This window comes from Hypanus sabinus, chromosome 5 (assembly GCF_030144855.1).
Source record: "Hypanus sabinus isolate sHypSab1 chromosome 5, sHypSab1.hap1, whole genome shotgun sequence".
Lineage (NCBI taxonomy): Eukaryota > Metazoa > Chordata > Chondrichthyes > Myliobatiformes > Dasyatidae > Hypanus > Hypanus sabinus.
In genome coordinates this window covers 133,049,456-133,066,461 of record NC_082710.1, presented here as the reverse complement: position 1 = coordinate 133,066,461, position 17,006 = coordinate 133,049,456, and the positions used below count along the sequence as shown (strand labels likewise).

At 46.4% G+C, this 17,006-nt stretch overlaps 1 protein-coding gene across 1 annotated transcript in view; it reads left to right on the top strand.

The window, feature by feature from the left end:
* Positions 1 to 17,006, top strand: part of LOC132394366 (uncharacterized) — a 45,695-nt gene that overhangs the window by 3,079 nt on the left and 25,610 nt on the right. The gene's annotated exons all lie outside the window — the stretch shown is intronic.

The following is a 17,006-nucleotide window of genomic DNA, read 5'->3' as shown; positions in this document are numbered from 1 at the left end:
TTGAAGACACACACTCAATATTTCAGAAATAGCTTCTTACTCTCTGCCATTGGATTTCTGAATGCACGATGAATCCATGTACACTACCTCACTATTATTTTCTCTTTTTGGACAACTTTTTTAATTTAGTATTTTATATATATTTCTTATTATAACTTAGCTTTTTTATTATGTATCGCAATGTAATGCTCCTGCAAGACAACAAATTTCACAACATATGCCAGTTATACTAAAGCTGAATCTGATGCCAGAACTGGCAGTATTTGTTCTCTGTCTAGTGCCTTGGGTGCCAGTGCTTTTCAGCCAATAAGCCGCTGTTGCAAAGTTTCCGCCAGTTTGCAGACAGCAAATTCCGATCAAGTACAAAGGACCAGTGATTAGATCATCTGTGGCATAGTCCAACACACACAGTCCACCAACTTGTTCAAACCCAGGTTGCTGTGAAGCCCTTCCGCAAGAGTAAGCCCAAAGTGGCCAGCTGAAGGTTCAAGAACCAGATCTCCTGACCCCTCTGCTGCTCTGATGGTCTTTGACAGCCCACTGTTATTCTCTCTATCCTGCGACATCTCTGTGGATTTATACAAGGACACAGTTTCCTCCAGACACCAGCTCTCTTCATTCTCATCAATGAGAAAACACTGTGTCTATATTTTCCCCCCAAAGTGGATGACATCACATTTTTCCCATTAGCTTACCGATTCATTTAGCCTATCTATATCCCCCTGTAGGAGCCACGCATCTGTCTCTCTCTCTCTCTCTCTGCTTTGCATTCTGTGTTGTGTGTTTATTTTGTTTGTTATGGCAACTAGTCACATGAGCGGGGGCATAGTAAAAGAGAAGGGAATAGGTCACATATTCTTGCTTATTTTGCGGCAGTTTGTAACTTGTGACTGGCGGAGTTCATATCACTTAATATTGCTGAATAATGTTCAGCTTACACTTGGGTATGCTTAAGTTCATTGCTTCTAGGTTACATATTTGCCAATTCCTAATAAAGGATTTGAAGCAGACATTGGAGCTGGGGCGGGTCAAGCCAGTATAACATCTCTGTAGTGGTTGCATCCTGGCAGCAATTGTTTTGATTTTGTTTGGTTTTTGGTTTTGCCACTACAGCCCCCTAAAATTTGCATCCTCCTCATACCTAACTGCCATCCAGTGTTGTATCATCAAGAATCTTGCACATGTTACACTTGAACCCCTTATCAAAGTCACTGATATAGATTGTGAGCAGCCTCAGGACTTAGCACTGGACCCTGTGGTACCCCACATAGTGCCGGGGTGGAACATGCATTATTTTGTATAAAAACGTGGTGATGCATGGAAGGTTCTGAAAAGGAGAGACAAAAAGCTGAAAAGATAGATCAGAATCAGAATCAGAAAACTATGCCCTCTCGTGTTAGCCATCTCAGCCCTGGGAGAAAGCCTCTGACTATCCACACGATCAATGCCTCTCATCATCTTACACGACTCTATCAGGTCACCTCTCATCCTCTGTCGCTCCAAGGAAAACAGGCCGAGTTCACTCAAACTGTTTTCATAAGGCATGCTCCCCAATCTAGGCAACATCCTTGTAAGTCTCCTCTGCACCCTTCCTATGGCTTCCACATCCTTCTTATAGTGAGGTGACCAGAACTGAGCACAGTACTCCAAGTGGGGTCTGACCAGGGTCCTATATAGCTGCAACATTACCTCTCCGCTCCTAAACTCAATCCCATGATTGATGAAGGCCAATACACTGTATGCTGCCTTAATCACAGAGTCAACCTGCGCAGCAGCTTTGAGTGTCACATGGACTCGGACCCCAAGATCCCTCTGATCCTCCACACTTCCAAGAGACTTACCATTAATACTATATTCTGCCATCATATTTGACCTACCAAAATGAACAACCTCACATTTATCTGGGTTGAACTCCATCTGCCTCTTCTCAGCCCATTTTTCCATCCTATCAATGTCCTGCTATAACCTCTGACAGCCCTGCACATTATCCACACAGCCCCAACCTTTGTGCCATCAGCAAATTTACTAACCCATCCCTCCACTGGTCCCTGAAGCACACCACTGGTGACCGACCTTCATGCAGAATATGACCCGTCTACAACCACACTTTGCCTTCTGTGGGCAAGCCAGTTCTGGACCCACAAAGCAATGTTCCCTTGGATCCCATGCCTCCTTACTTTCTCAATGCAGTACCTTATCAAATGCCTTGCTGAAATCCAGATACATCTATTGTTCTGTGTCATTGACCTGAGGTGGAACGTAAACAGTTACCAGCGTGACCCCAGTGAACTCCCGTGGTAGGTAAGCGCTAAACACATTTGAGCTTTAGGTGTATTTTTGTTTCATAAGTGAATAGCCATATGCTGGAATTAAACAATCCAAACTGTGTCATCACCTCTGCAAGCTACAAATCTGATAATAACCAATGTCATCAGTAAACCACCACTGAGTCTCCCACAAATAGAATAAATAAATAATAAAAGTGATTTTAAAGCTCATTATACACCTGGATCAAATATCTCTTTAATCTTTAAAGGTCAATCCAAGGCTACTTTCTAAGTGTCAAGAAGTTAACAATTTCAGTGGAGATTATTTAAAATGTAATTTCATTTGATAGAGGTTTGTAACATTATGAGAGGAAGAAATAGAGTAGACAACCAGTATCTTTGCCCCAGGGTCAAAATGGCAAGTAATAGAGGGTGTGCATTTAATGTGAGGAGGGTAAATTCAAAGGATATGTGTGGGACATTTATTTTCACAAAGAATACAGTGGGTGCCTGGAATGCATTGCCAAGGGGGATCATGAAGGTGTTTAGGATGCTCTCAGACAAACAGAGAATTGAAGGATATGGACACTGTGTTGACAGAGGGGAACAGTTTTTAGGTATTTAATTAGTTCAACACAATACGGTGGGCCAAAGAGCCTGTTTCTGAGCTACACTGTTCTACATTTTATGTTCTATTCAGTTTAGAAGCTTGGAATGCTAAAATTGTTAGCAAAGCATGCAGTGACTGATTTCAACAGATAATATTATACATTGATATGGTTGATGGATGTCAATCATTTCCATAAGGCATAAGACATTCAGTAGGATCAGAATTAGGCCATTTGGCCCATCAAGACTGCTCAGCCATTCCATCATGGCTGATCATTATCCTCTCCACCCAATTCTTTTGCCTCGTCCCAGTAACCTTTGACTCCATTTCTAATTAAGATCCTATCAGCCTCCAGTTTAAGTATACCCAATGACTTGACCTCCACAGCCATTTGTGGCAGTGAATTCCACAGATTCACCACCCTCTAGCTAAATAAATTCTTCTTAAACTCTGTTCTAAAAGGACACCCCTGTATTCTAAGGTTGTGCCCTCTGGTCCAAGACTCCCCACTATAAGAAACATCCTCTCCACATTAACTCTATCTGTATATTTTTTTTTTCAGTATTCGAGAGATTTCAATGAGGTCCCTCCTCATTCTTCTAAACTCCAGCAAGTACAGGCCCAAAGCCATCAAATGCTCCTCATATGCTAACCCTTTCATTCCCTCGATCAGTCTCATGACTTTCCTCTGGACTCTCTCCAATGCTCGCACAACCTTTCTTCCTTATCTGTAGTTCCAAGTGTGGTCTGATGAATGTCTTATGAAGCCTCATTATTATATTTTGGCTTTTATATTCTCATCCTCTCAGAGTTAATGCTAACATTGCTTTTGACTTCATTACCAGCAAGTTAACCTGCAAGATAACTTTTAGGGAACCTTGCACGAGGACTCTCAAGACCCTTTGCACCTCTGATTCCTGAATTTTCTCCCTGTACAGAAAATAGTCTAAGCTTTTATTCCAACCCCAGGACATTATGTTAGAGCTGCTTTGGGCATTGTCCTAGGCTCAGCTGCCTTCACTAATTTCATCAAGAATCTCTCCTTCAGCATATACTGTGTACAGAAATGGGAATTTTTGCTAACAATTGTTAATTTCATCCACACATCCTCACATGCCCACCTGCAGGATGACCTTAACATCATTCAGACAAGGGCTGAGAAGTTGAAGGTAACCGTTATGCTTCAAAATGCTGAAAGGAGATGGATGGGGATAGAATCTGTATCAGTAGCATCATAGACAAGTTGGAAGAATACACACCAAATGATCCATTGAATATGGGGACTGGTGGAATTGAGCATGGAAAGTTACTTTGGGAATGTGGTGAACTACATATACCTGTCTGGACGCGCCCCCCCCCCCCCTGCTAACTGCTCCTGTGGCTCCTCCCACAGACCCCTGTATAAACGTGATTGGAGGCACTGCTCCTCCCTCAGTCTCCAGGATGTTGTGTGATGGTCTCTTGCTACTGACAGTGCTTTCTTCCAGCTAATAAAAGCCTATCTCTCACCTCACGTCTCCGAGAGTTATTGATGGTGCATCAGGGAAGGAAAAGTGGTGGTGAGAGCAAAAATTCAATTCAATTCCATCCAAGTTTAATTGTCATTCAGCCATTCATGAATACAGCCTAATGAGACAGCGTTACTCTGGGGTCAAGGTGCAAAACACAGTACCAACAGTCACACACAGCACAAAGTACCCATAGCACGTACAAAATAGAAAGCACATAAAGCTATCATAAGATACAGCCACTGTCCAGACTTCAGCTATCAATGCCACAGAAATCTGTGGTTGACCACAATAGAGCTTGTCTTCTGCTGAGCAAACACTGGGGGGCAGCACCAACTCCAGCCTGGACACCGTGCCACAGCACCCTTGGTGGAGCTCACGGGTTCTGATGCCTCTCTCCCGGTGGCATAAACAGGCAACACTGCAGCCTGAGGCCTAGTCTGCAGACATACAAGATAGCAAACACATATAGGATGTCAATAAAATACGACCACACAAAATATATATAGACCCTGATTCCATGAATACCGAAGATCACAGTAGGACTTGTGTTCTTCAGAGCGAACACTTAGGGGGTGGGCATCACCAATTCCAGCCTGGATGTTGCACCATGCTGCCCCTGGTGGTGCGTACCAGCTTCGATTGGGTGGCACTGCAGCTTGAGACCCTGAATCCATTTAATAGGGAAAATAGAACAAATGAAAATTATAGCAACACAATAGGTGAAGCAGGAACTCAATGGGTCAGGCAGCATCTGTGGAGGGAAATAGACAGTAGATGTTTCAGGTCAAGACCCTTCATCTGAACTAGTAAGAAAGGGGAAAAAAGGAGGGGGTTGATGGCATAGATCAGGAGCTGACAGGTGACAGGTAGATCTAGCTGAAGGGGGTGGGGTTGAGGTGACAAACAGATGAGGGAGGGAATGATATCAAAAACTGGGAGGTGACAGGTGGAAGTAACAAAGGACTTAAAATGATGGTATGTGGTATTAGAGTTTAGTGGAGCAAGGAATATAGGGAAGAGAGACAGCAAGAGAAGCATTGGATGGAGCTACAGTTACAGGAAAACCTCATGTCCTACTGTGGCTAACCTCCAGCCTGGTGACATGAAATTCATGTTCTCAAACCTCTGGTCCATTTGTCCCCTTTCTCATTTTTCCCTCTTTCCCCCTTCTTTATTTTTCTATGTTCTTCTGATCCACTGGCACTCTTCCCCCTCTCCTACCCTCCCCCCCCCCCCCCCCCACACTCCCCATCTGCTCATCACCCCATATACTCCTCTCACTGGCTCTTCTCTCAGCTTTTGACATCATTCCTGCCCTCATCTACTTACTGCACCCCCTCATTGGATCCTCCTGTCACCTGTCTCCTTCTTATACTGCCTCTTCCCCCCGCCCCTGTTCCTTCCAGTGCAGATGAAGGGTCTTGAACCAAAACATCGACTCCTCACTTCCCTCCACTGATGCTACCTGAACTGTTGTGTTCCTCCAGTGCCTTTTGTTCTGCTACAGGTATTAGAATATGAAACCTCTTGTGGTTCTGAAGCCGTACGCTTATTGACAGGCCATCTGCTGCCCTGTAATGAAATCTTCCTCTAATATCTGCACTGCTATTCCAGCATGATAACCAACTACCACTCCCTGAGGGTTGCTCCATAGCCACAACTGGAAATCTGACTGATTCCGTTCCTTAACCTTGCTGTGGTGTCGCTGACATAACCACCTTCCGGTTAGAAACTGTTAACAGAGAGCTCAGGGAACCAATACGGCAATCTCCTCCTCTGTTTGACTTTGTTATTTCATTCCTTTTCACTTTTAGAACTATTCTGAGCAGTCCTGACATTGTCATGATCTTGTGGCTTAGTTGGCCACATGTTTTCCTGTTCAGTCTACCTGTTGGATAAATATCCCATCCAGCGATTATTGTTATGAATCATCTATTTATGATTTACATTATTTTGATTGCTATCTGAGGGAAAACACATTTGCGTCAAGACGTTAGTTGTTTTGCTTCATTTCCCTGAATACGGCCGTCCTGTCGGCTGCAATACAGTCAGCAGGATGTTCTACAATTCTACACAGCTCCCTGGTATTGTTGGGATTTCTTGCCCCGGTGTTAAAATTACCTTCTTCTTCTACCTTAGCCCTAGGTCTCACAGCACCAAGTTCAGGAACAGTTATTACCCCTGAATCATCAGGCTCCTGAACCAGAGTGGATAACTTCACTCACCCCAGTACTGAACTGATTCCACAACCTATGGACTTACTTTCAAGGACTCTACAACTCGTATTTTCAACACTTATTACTTACTTGTTTATCATCATCATTATGATTATTATTATTATTATTATTATTATTATTGTATTTGCACAGTTTGTTGTCTTTTGCATATTGGTTGGTTGTCTGTCTTTGTGTTCAGCTTTTCATTGATTTTATTGTGCGTCTTTGTATTTACTGTGAAAGCCTGCAAGAAAATAAATCTCAGGGTAGTACCTGGTGACATGCATGTACTTTGATAATAAATTTACTTTGAACTTTGCCATGAAAACATATTAAAAAATCCCATTTAACCAGCCTACCATTTCCTTTCCATCCAATAGAAATTTGTCTTCATCTTCCTTCAAAAAACAATACCCTTTATTCCTCAGTTTACTAATTTTTGATTTTCTAGTTTTTGCTATAGCTCCTTGATACTTTGAGGTATGTGGCTTTGTAATACAAAGCTGTTTTTCTTTGTAATGAAAAAAAACTTTTATAGGCATCCGTTAGTTTCGTGAGACCATGGATTTGCTCCTTGGAAGGTTTTCAGGACGCAGGCCTGGGCGGGGTTGTGTGGGAGACCGGCAGTTGCCCAAGCTGCAGGCCTTCCCCTCTCCACGCCACCAATGTTGTCCAAGGGAAGGGCACTAGGACCCATGCAGCTTGGCACCGGTGTCGTCGCAGAGCAATGTGTTGTTAAGTGCCTTGCTCAAGGACACAAACATGCTGCCTCATCAAAGGCTCGAACCAGTGACCTTCAGGTTACTAGTCTGTTGCCTTATCCACTAGGCCACGCACCAACACCATTTTCTCTGCATTGTCATATTACAAATCACCAGCCTTTGCAATGCTTGTAACATTTAACTGAGAATGAATCCCTTTCTTGAAAAACAAAATGGCTGCTCTCTCACACGTTGCAAAGTTGTTGACTTTTCCAGGAGTCTTGTAGACACAGCTGACGGCAATGCAAGAGACAAATCTCCCTATCTTAATGTTTGCAACCCAGCATATTCAAGGAACAAATTGAGCTAGTCACGAAGACTGATTTGAGAAAGCCAATCCTTCTAGTATGATGCACAATGGTATAATTGTTCCTTTTTGGACATAAGACCATATGACCACATGACATAGAATCAGAATTAGACCATTTGGCCAATGAGTCTGCTCTGCCATTCCATCAACTCCAAACATTTTGTTTATTAAAATAAGGTCCCAAGATTACACCCGCGATAACCTCTCTCTACTCAACCCATCTCCTCTGTCAGCACTTCCTAAATGCTGACAGTGACTCTGTTTCACCGCTTTCTCAGGCTGTGTGATCCAGGTATTCATAACTCTTTGGTAAATTCAGATAATTATTCTGTTTTGCCTTTTTGTTCCCACCCTAGATCTTCTGTGCTTTTGTTTTACTGCTTCCCTTCTACCATCACCTCATATTAGTCATTTAATTGCACCCATTTTCATCCACTTTTACTCTCCTTTCTCCTCCTGCAGCAGTGGGATGGCACCCCAAAATCTGCCAGTGAGACATGGGCACTCAGCCCAAGTATGTACATCTGGGACTTACCTCAGCTCAAGTGACTGAACACTGAAGGAACTGGCCACAGACGGCACAGTTCACATAGCACACTCCATGGAGCCAATCCTTCAAGGTATTCCACAGAAACATCGGCAAACAAAGTTTGGCACTGAACCGCATAGCGAGACCTTCGCGTTGGTAGATAAAAGGTCGATCAGAAAAGAAAGTCCCTTAAAGGAGGAAAAACAGAAATAAATACGCAAATCCTGGAAATTGGAAAAAAAACTGAAGATGCTGGAAACACTCCATAGATCAGGCAGTGTCTGTTGGAGAGAGAAACAGTTAATGCTTCAATCTAGAACCAATCATCAGAACTAAGGACCCATCCTGATGAAGTGTCCGAGAGCTGAACCATGGACTCTTTCTGATTTTTACAGCTGCTACCTAATCTGCTGTTAGCATTTACTGTCTTTATCCTAGAGTTCACGATCTTGGCATCTGCTGGCACAACTGCCACTGGAGGAATCAGGAATTCATGGATATCATTAGACCAGAACCGGAGGATGTGACATATGGAGAGGTTATAAAGCCAAAGGACATCACTGAGATAGAAAGAGATTAGAAAACATGATCAGGGCTAGTTAGAAATAAACGGAGCCCTTGTCCTCTTGAAAACTGAATTCTCTTACATCAGAACAATAACTTCGATATTGGTTTATTATTGTCACGTGCACTGGGATACAGTAAAAAGCTTGCTTTGCATTCTGAGTATACAGAGCAATTCATTACACAGAATACAGGAAGGCAGCGAAAGGTAAAACAATAACAGAGTGCAGAGTAAAATGCAACAGTAATATACATGTGGTGCGCAGATAGACAATAAGATATAAGCTCATAATGAGGTCGATTGTGAGTCCATCTTATTGTTCTAGGAAATCATTCAATAGTCTTATAACAACAGGTTAAAATCTGTCCTTGAGCTGGGCAGTACTTGCTCTCAGACTTTGAATGCTTCACACTGTTTACTCTGCAACAGCATAACCCAGTTAACTGCAAGCTTATTTCTCGTGTGCATTTTGGATTCCCTCTCCCTGAATTTCTGTACAATAAAGAGGCTATTTGGCCCATCATGCCAGCTCACAGAGAAATCACGCCCCTCATTAATTTTCCCTACAATCCATTTTCCCCAAATGCCCATCAATTCAACCACCCACCTACAAAGGGAATAATTTTATGTTGTTTGGTTAATTGCCAGTCTGCGTATCTTTGAGATGAAATCAGAGAAGCAGGTGGTCACAGGGAGATGATGCACTTTGCACAAGGACAATGCCAAAGGCCAAGACTGAACCTGGTTTACAGAAGCTCAGAGGCAACTGCCCTGCTAAATGTGCCACTTCCATCTCCATCGATTTGTCCTCTTTGGTAATTTGCCTGGGTATCTCCCTTTTCATCACTCCCAGCATCTCCCTCTCTACCTCACCATCTCTTTTTGCCCCATTATGCCTCACTCTTGGGATGTCCTCCGACATTAAGATGCCATGCATCTTTGTTATCCTCACCTAGCCTCTGGGTCTGTATACATTACCTTCCACATGGAAGGCCTTCCTTCCCAAATGACTTCAAATAAATTAGTAAGACCCAGGCATTAATCATCTGACCTTTACTGATTTCTGTCACGGGCTTCACTAATACTGGATAAATACCCACTGATCATTTTTCAGCTTCTATTATGAATGTGTTTGGTTCCTTTATTTCTCTTGAGGTAAAGCAAGTAACATTCACCTTTAAATCACTTCATTCTATCTATAGCAAAGACTTTTACAATGAAGAACAGCTGATGTTGCACTGCAGTAAGTGTAGCTGCTGATTTACACAGGGTTCTTGCACAGCTAGATCATGGGCTAGAATTTGTCCTCAGTCCCACGTGCTTAACATATGATATGGCAGAAATTGTATGAAACTGTATTCCACATTGCAAAATTCAATCTATTGAATTATGAATTTCAAAGCAGAGCTGTTTGTACAGCCACTACTGTTTAGGTATTTCTACCCTAGTCTGTTTTAGATGAGGGATAGATATTGTTCACTACCTAGAAGTGAACTTCCTTGTTTTGCTTTGAAAAGCATCTATTGTGCTGAGAGTCAAGGTCTTGAGAGGCAGGCAGAGACTCAGATTAAAATCTTTTTTATTGAAAAGGAAATATTGTAGCGGTGTGCTACACGCAGCGCTAAAATAACAACATGGAGTCGGTAAACTGCAATTAAAGATGATTTTATTCGAACTTCACAGCCTTGCTTTTAAAGCCTCCCTCATCCCACCCTCCCCGGGCGCAGATGCTCCAAGGGACACGTACTCACAAACCCCCGCAGGCTTTTTCCCTTTGTTGCGGACCTGGCCTTTGTGCCTGCGTGCTGGCTATTTGTGAGCCGGTTCGAGTGCGCTAGGAAGTGGGTCACCACATTACACCCCCCCAGAACCGGCGATACACCCCCCCCCCCCAATGTCCACAGTATGGGCTGGACCGTTTGGGAGGTCGGCCTCTGCGCCGCGGTGCCGGAAACTCGACCGGTTGCGCCAGGTCCACATGGGCCAGTTTGAGTCGGTCCACCGTGAAAACCTCCTCTCTCCCCCCAACATCCAGCATGAACATGGACCCGTTGTTCCGGAGCACTGTAAACGGCCCCTCGTAGGGGCCGATGCCCGCTCTTTCGTACAAACACAAACTTACAGTTCTGCAGGTCTTTGGGTACACAGGATGGGTTCTGCCCATGCTGCGAAGTGGGTATGGGGGCCAGGTCACCGAGCCTCTCACGTAGTCTGCCCAGGACTGCTGCGGGTTCTTACTCTTGCCCCCCTGGGGTGGGTATGAACTCCCCAGGGATGACCAGGGGTGTGCTGTACACCAACTCGGCCAACAAGGCATGCAGATCGTCTTTGGACACCGTGAGGATGCCGAGTAGGACCCAGTTAGCTCCTCACAGGTGGGCCATGAGAGCCGACTTTAGGTAACGGTGGAAACGCTCTACTAGTCCATTCGATTGTGTGTGGTAGGCAGTGGTGTGGTGCAGCTGAGTCCCCAAAAGGCTGGCCATAGCTGACCACTGGCTGGAGGTGAACTGGGCGCCTCTGTCGGAGGTAATGTGGGCCGGTACACCAAAGCGGGACACCCAGGTGGTGATCAGTGCCCGTGCGCAGGATTCAGAGGTGGTGTCGGTGAGCAGGATCACCTCTGGCCATCTTGTGAACCGGTCCACGATAGTCAGGAGGTGCCGCGTGCCGCGTGACACTGGCAGGGGGCCCACAATATCCACATGAATGTGGTTGAAACGCCGGTGGGAGGGGTGGAACTGCTGCGGCAGAGCTTTGGTGTGCCGCTGCACCTTGGCCATCTGGCAGTGCATGCACGTTCTAGCCCGTTCACTGACCTGCTTGCGGAGTCCGTGCCAAACAAACCTGCTGGAGACCATCCGGACGGTTGTCCGGATGGAGGGGTGCGCCAAGTTATGAATGGAGTCGAAAACACGGCGCCGCCAGGCTGTCGGGACGACGGAATGGGGCTGGCCAGTGACGACGTCACAGAGTAGGGTCCTCTCACCTGGGCCTATGGGGAGGTCCTGGAGCTGCAAACCAGAGACTGCGGTTCTGTAACTCGGGATCTCCACGTCTGCCTGCTGTGCCTCTGCCAGTGCCTCAAAGTCTACACCTTGGGAAAGGGCATGAATGTTAGGGCGAGAGAGCGTGTCCGCCACGACATTGTCCTTACCCGAGACGTGCCGGACATCCGTCGTGTATTCAGAGATGTAGGACAGTTGGCGCTGCTGGCGGGACGACCATGGATCGGACACCTTCGTGAACGTAAAGGTAAGTAAGCGGTTTGTGGTCCGTGAACACGGTGAAAGGCCTACCTTCTAAGAAGTACCTGAAACGCCAGATTGCCAAGTATAGCGCCAACAGTTCCCTGTCGAAAGCACTGTATTTGAGCTTGGGTGGTCGCAGGTGTTTACTGAAAAACGCCAGGGGTTGCCAGCGACCCGCGATGAGCTGCTCCAGTACCCCACCGACTGCCGTGTTAGATGCGTCCACTGTGAGGGCGGTAGGGACGTCCATTCTGGGGTGCACTAGCATCGCGGCGTTTGCCAAGGCTTCCTTCGTTTGAATGAAAGCGGCGGCGGACTCCTCGTCCCAGGTAATGTCCTTGCCCGGATCCGACAGCAGGGCAAACAGGGGGCACATGATCTGGGCAGCTGAAGGGAGGAAGTGGTGGTAGAAATTGACCATACCTACGAATTCCTGAAAGCCTTTGATCGCGGTGGGTAGGGGGAAATAGCGGACCGCATCTACTTTAGCGGGCAGAGGAGTTGCCCCGTCTTTAGTAATCCTGTGGCCCAGGAAGTCAATGGTGTCGAGCCCGAACTGGCATTTGGCCGGGTTAATTGTTAGACTGTATTCACTCAGCCAGGCATAGAGTTGACGGAGGTGTGACAGATGCTCCTGACGACTGCTGCTGGCTATGAGGATGTCGTCCAAATAGATGAATGCGAAGTCCAGGTCGCGTCCCACCGCATCCATTAACCGCTGGAACGTTTGTGCAGCATTCTTCAGGCCGAACGGCATGCAGAGGAACTGGAAAAGGCCGAACGGGGTGATGAGAGACGTTTTGGGGACGTCGTCCGGATGCATCGGGATTTGATGGTACCCTCAGACGAGGTCTACCTTGGAGAAGATCCGTGCGCCGTGCAGGTTTGCTGCAAAGTCCTGAATGTGCGGCACAGGGTAGCGGTCCGGTGTGGTAGCCTCGTTCAGCCTGCGGTAGTCGCCGCACGGTCTCCAGCCCCCTGTCGCTTTGGGCACCATGTGCAGGGGGAGGCCCATGGGCTGTCAGACCGCCATATGATCCCCAATTCCTCCATCCTCTGGAACTCCTCCTTCGCCAGTCGGAACTTGTCCGGGGGAAGCCGCCGAGCGCGGGTGTGGAGGGGTGGTCCCTGGGTCGGGATGTGGTGCTGTACGCCGTGTCGGGGCATGGCTGCTGTGAACTGCGGTGCCAGAACTGATGGGAAATCCGCCAGGACTCTGGTGAAGTCGTTGTCGGACAGCGTGATGGAGCCGATGTGAGGGGCTGGCAACTGGGCTTCACCCAGGGAGAACGTTTGAAATGTCTCGGCGTGGACCAGTCTCTTCCTCGGCAGGTCGACCAGTAGGCTGTGAGCTCGCAAAAAAATCTGCCCCCAGGAGCGGTTGGACTACGGCGGCCAGTGTGAAGTCCCACATGAACTGGCTGGAGCCGAACTGTAGCTGCACCTGACGGATGCCATAGGTCCTTACTGTGCTGCCGTTCATGGCCCTCGGGGGGGACCCGGTGCCCTGCTGCGGGTGTCGTAACTCGTCGGAAGTAAAACGCTGATCTCAGCACCAGTATCGACCAAAAACCGGCGTCCCGACCTTCTATCCCACACATACAGGAGGCTATATCGAATGGCCAGCTGCCGTAGCCATCAGCGGCGGCTGGCCCTGGCGTTTCCCGGGAACTGGCAGGGCGGGCGACAATGGCGGGCTTCTGCGCCCCACCGCTGGTGGTAGAAACACCATTGTTCATTGGGCTCCCCACCCCTGCCTCTGGGGTTAGCGGGCTCTGTGGCCGGGCCTGGACTGGTTTGCTGCTGGGAGCGTGGCCTGGTGATCTGTGCGATGGACGCCCCACTCACCTTCTTGGCATTCCACAGCAAGTCTGCCCAGGCTGCCACCTTCCGGGGGTCGCTGAAATCCGCATTGGACAGCAGCAGGCGTATGTCCTCGGGCAGCTGCTCCAGGAATGCCTGCTCAAACATGAGGCAGGGTGTGTGTCCGTCAGCCAGAGACAACATCTCATTCATTAAAGCCGATGGAGGCCTGTCTCCCAAGCCATCCAGGTGCAGTAAACGGGCAGCTCACTCACGCCGTGAGAGTCCAAAAGTCCTGAGGAGCAGGGCTTTGAATTCCGTGTACTTGCCGTCCGCTGGGGGAGACTGTACAAACTCCGCAACCTGGGCCGCTGTGTCCTGGTTGAGGGAGCTCACCACGTAGTAGTAACGTGTGTCCTCTGAGGTTATCTGCCAAATGTGGAATTGGGCTTCTGCTTGCTGGAACCATAGGTGAGGTCGCAGCGCCCAGAAGCTTGGCAGTTTCAACGAAACCGCATGAACAGATGTGGCGTAGGTCATCTCTGGTCCAAAAATCATTTGGACCATCGGGGTCACCAATTGTAGCGGTGTGCTACACGCAGCGCTAAAATAACGACACAGAGTTGGTAAACTGCAATTAAAGATGATTTTATTCAAACTTCACAGCCTTGCTTTAAAGCCTCCCTCATCCCGCCCTCCCCGGGCGCGGATGCTCCCAGGGACACGTACTCACAATCCCCCGCAGGCTTTTTCCCTTTGTTGCGGACCTGGCCTTTGTGCCTGCGCGCTGGCTATTTGTGAGCCGGTTCAAGTGCGCTAGGAAGTGGGTCACCACAATATCCCCAATAGTATCTTTGTCCCTCAGTGAAACAAAGAAGTGCAGTGTAGTCCAGAATAGTTCAGATTCTAGCGGGTCAAAGCTCTGATGTCTTGAGTGGGAGTTGGATCTTCAATCTTCTAACTCAGAAACGTGAGTCCCAAAAGATTAATGCCGATCAGGAACCTAAATCTCGTCGGCCATAAATTTCTTTATTTTCAAATTGGAATGTTCCAAAGACTGGCATAATCTAATTATTTCCAAATAAAGTCCATAGCTGTTATTTCCCACTGCTACCTGTGAGGAATTTGTACATTCTCCCTGTGACCACATGGATTTCCTCCAAGTGCTCTGGTTTCCTCCCACAGTGTAAAGGCGTACCAGTTGGTAGGTTAATTGGTAAGTTGCCCCACGATTAGGCTAGAGTTAATTAAGGGGTTGCTGGCTGGTGCAGCTTGAAGAGGCACAAGGGCCTGTTCCACGTCGTATCTCAAAAAATAAATAAATAAAGCTATATTTTAGCACCATTTAAACCAGCATTTCCTGTGGCAAAATAATTGGTACATAATTATTTATCAGGTACAAACTACATTTGCAGTGATCATGGGCTCTCCAGTGCACCTGGGATAAAGGAAATTAAACATATACTCAACTCTCTGGAATTAATGGGACAAATATATTTACATCAATAGGAAGGAGCTTGGCACGATGGTAATTCACCTATTCTCAACATTAAAATGTTAACATGGAACACCGATGAGCATTCCACTCTCTCTTTAATTATAGAGGTTTTTGTTATTCTATGACATTGGCTGGAAGATTAGAAGACTGATATAAATAGTCAAATATGGTCAGTTCTGATAGGGCTTCTGGAAGTTGTAGTATGCATGATAGTTGAAACATTATCTCATAAGTATATTGATTCTCTCACTGACCCATCCAATCACCCCATCCTACCTCCCCTGCCCAAAACTTTCTTCTTCTTCTTCCACCTCCCCTCCCCCAATCATTACTATCTGGCAACTTCCTCCCGACGTTTCCAATTTGTAAAGTTCATTAGGAAATTTAAACATGAGCCCATTTTAATGAGATGTAAATAGCAAGGTAAAAATCCTCCAGTGACGTGTCATTCATAGATAACTCTTCCTCGTCAGAAGGCTCTGATCAATTTGTATATTTGTAACAAGGTACCATGGTCTGCCCAGTAAGTCCAGAGGCTTTCAATTACTTCCTCATTGAGGGGTCAGCAGTGAAAAAGGTGAGCAGCTTTACGTTGCAGGCTGTCAACATCTCAGGAGATTTATCCTGCTGTCAGTAGGTTGATGCAATCACGGAGAAGGCATGCCAAAGGCTATACTTCATTAGCGTTTAAAGAGATTTGGTATATCACCGTAGGCTCCAGCTCATTTCTACAGATGTACCTTAGAGAGCAATCTGAATGGTTGTATCGCTATCTGTGGTGAAGCCTCCAATGTTCAGGATTGAAAGAGGATGCAGAGGGTTGTAAACTCAGTCCGCTGCATTATAGGAACAAATGTCCCCGTCATCGAGGACATCTTCAAAAGGCAGCATCCATCTTTAAGGACCCTCAACATCAGGGGCATGCTCTCTTCTCTTTATTACCATCAAGGAGAAGGCACAGGAACCTGAAGACAGATACACAGTGCTTTAGGAATAGGTTCTTCCCCTCTGCTATAAGATTTCTGAATGATCCATGAACCCATGAACACTACCTCACTATTTCTATTTTGCACTATTGTTTTTATTTTATTTCTTTTTGTAACTAATGATATTTTTAATCTTTTGCGCTGTATTGCTGCCCCAAACCACAAATTTCATGACATATGTCTGTGATAATAAACATGACTGAATAAAGTGGCTAAATGGACTTTTAACATCGTAATCTAGCGGGTTGTTGTTATGTCTCCCACTCACTGTGGAAATGGGGGACACCTCCCTCTCCCTTGCCATGGAGAGAGAGAACCTGTGGGTTGTCAAATTTCGGATGAAATGCGAGGTCTTTGGGGTAACTTTTATTCTGGGGTGACTGTGTCTTTGCTGTTGCTTAGCACACGCTTGGGCTCAGTGATGGTACCGATGCACTTTTTTTGTGCCGGTGGGTGAGGGGGATTGTTGCTTGCTTATGCACAGTAGGGGGGTTCTCATGTTTAACTGTTGTTCATTCTTTGGGGCACTTCTCTGTTTTCATGGATTTTTGTGAAGAAAAAGCACTTCAGGATGTATATTGTATACATTTCTTGAACATTAAACTTGGCTTTGAACCTTTGAAACAGCACACACAAAACACTGGAGGAATGTGACAAGTCAGGCAGCATCTATGGAGACGAATAAACAGTCAACATTTC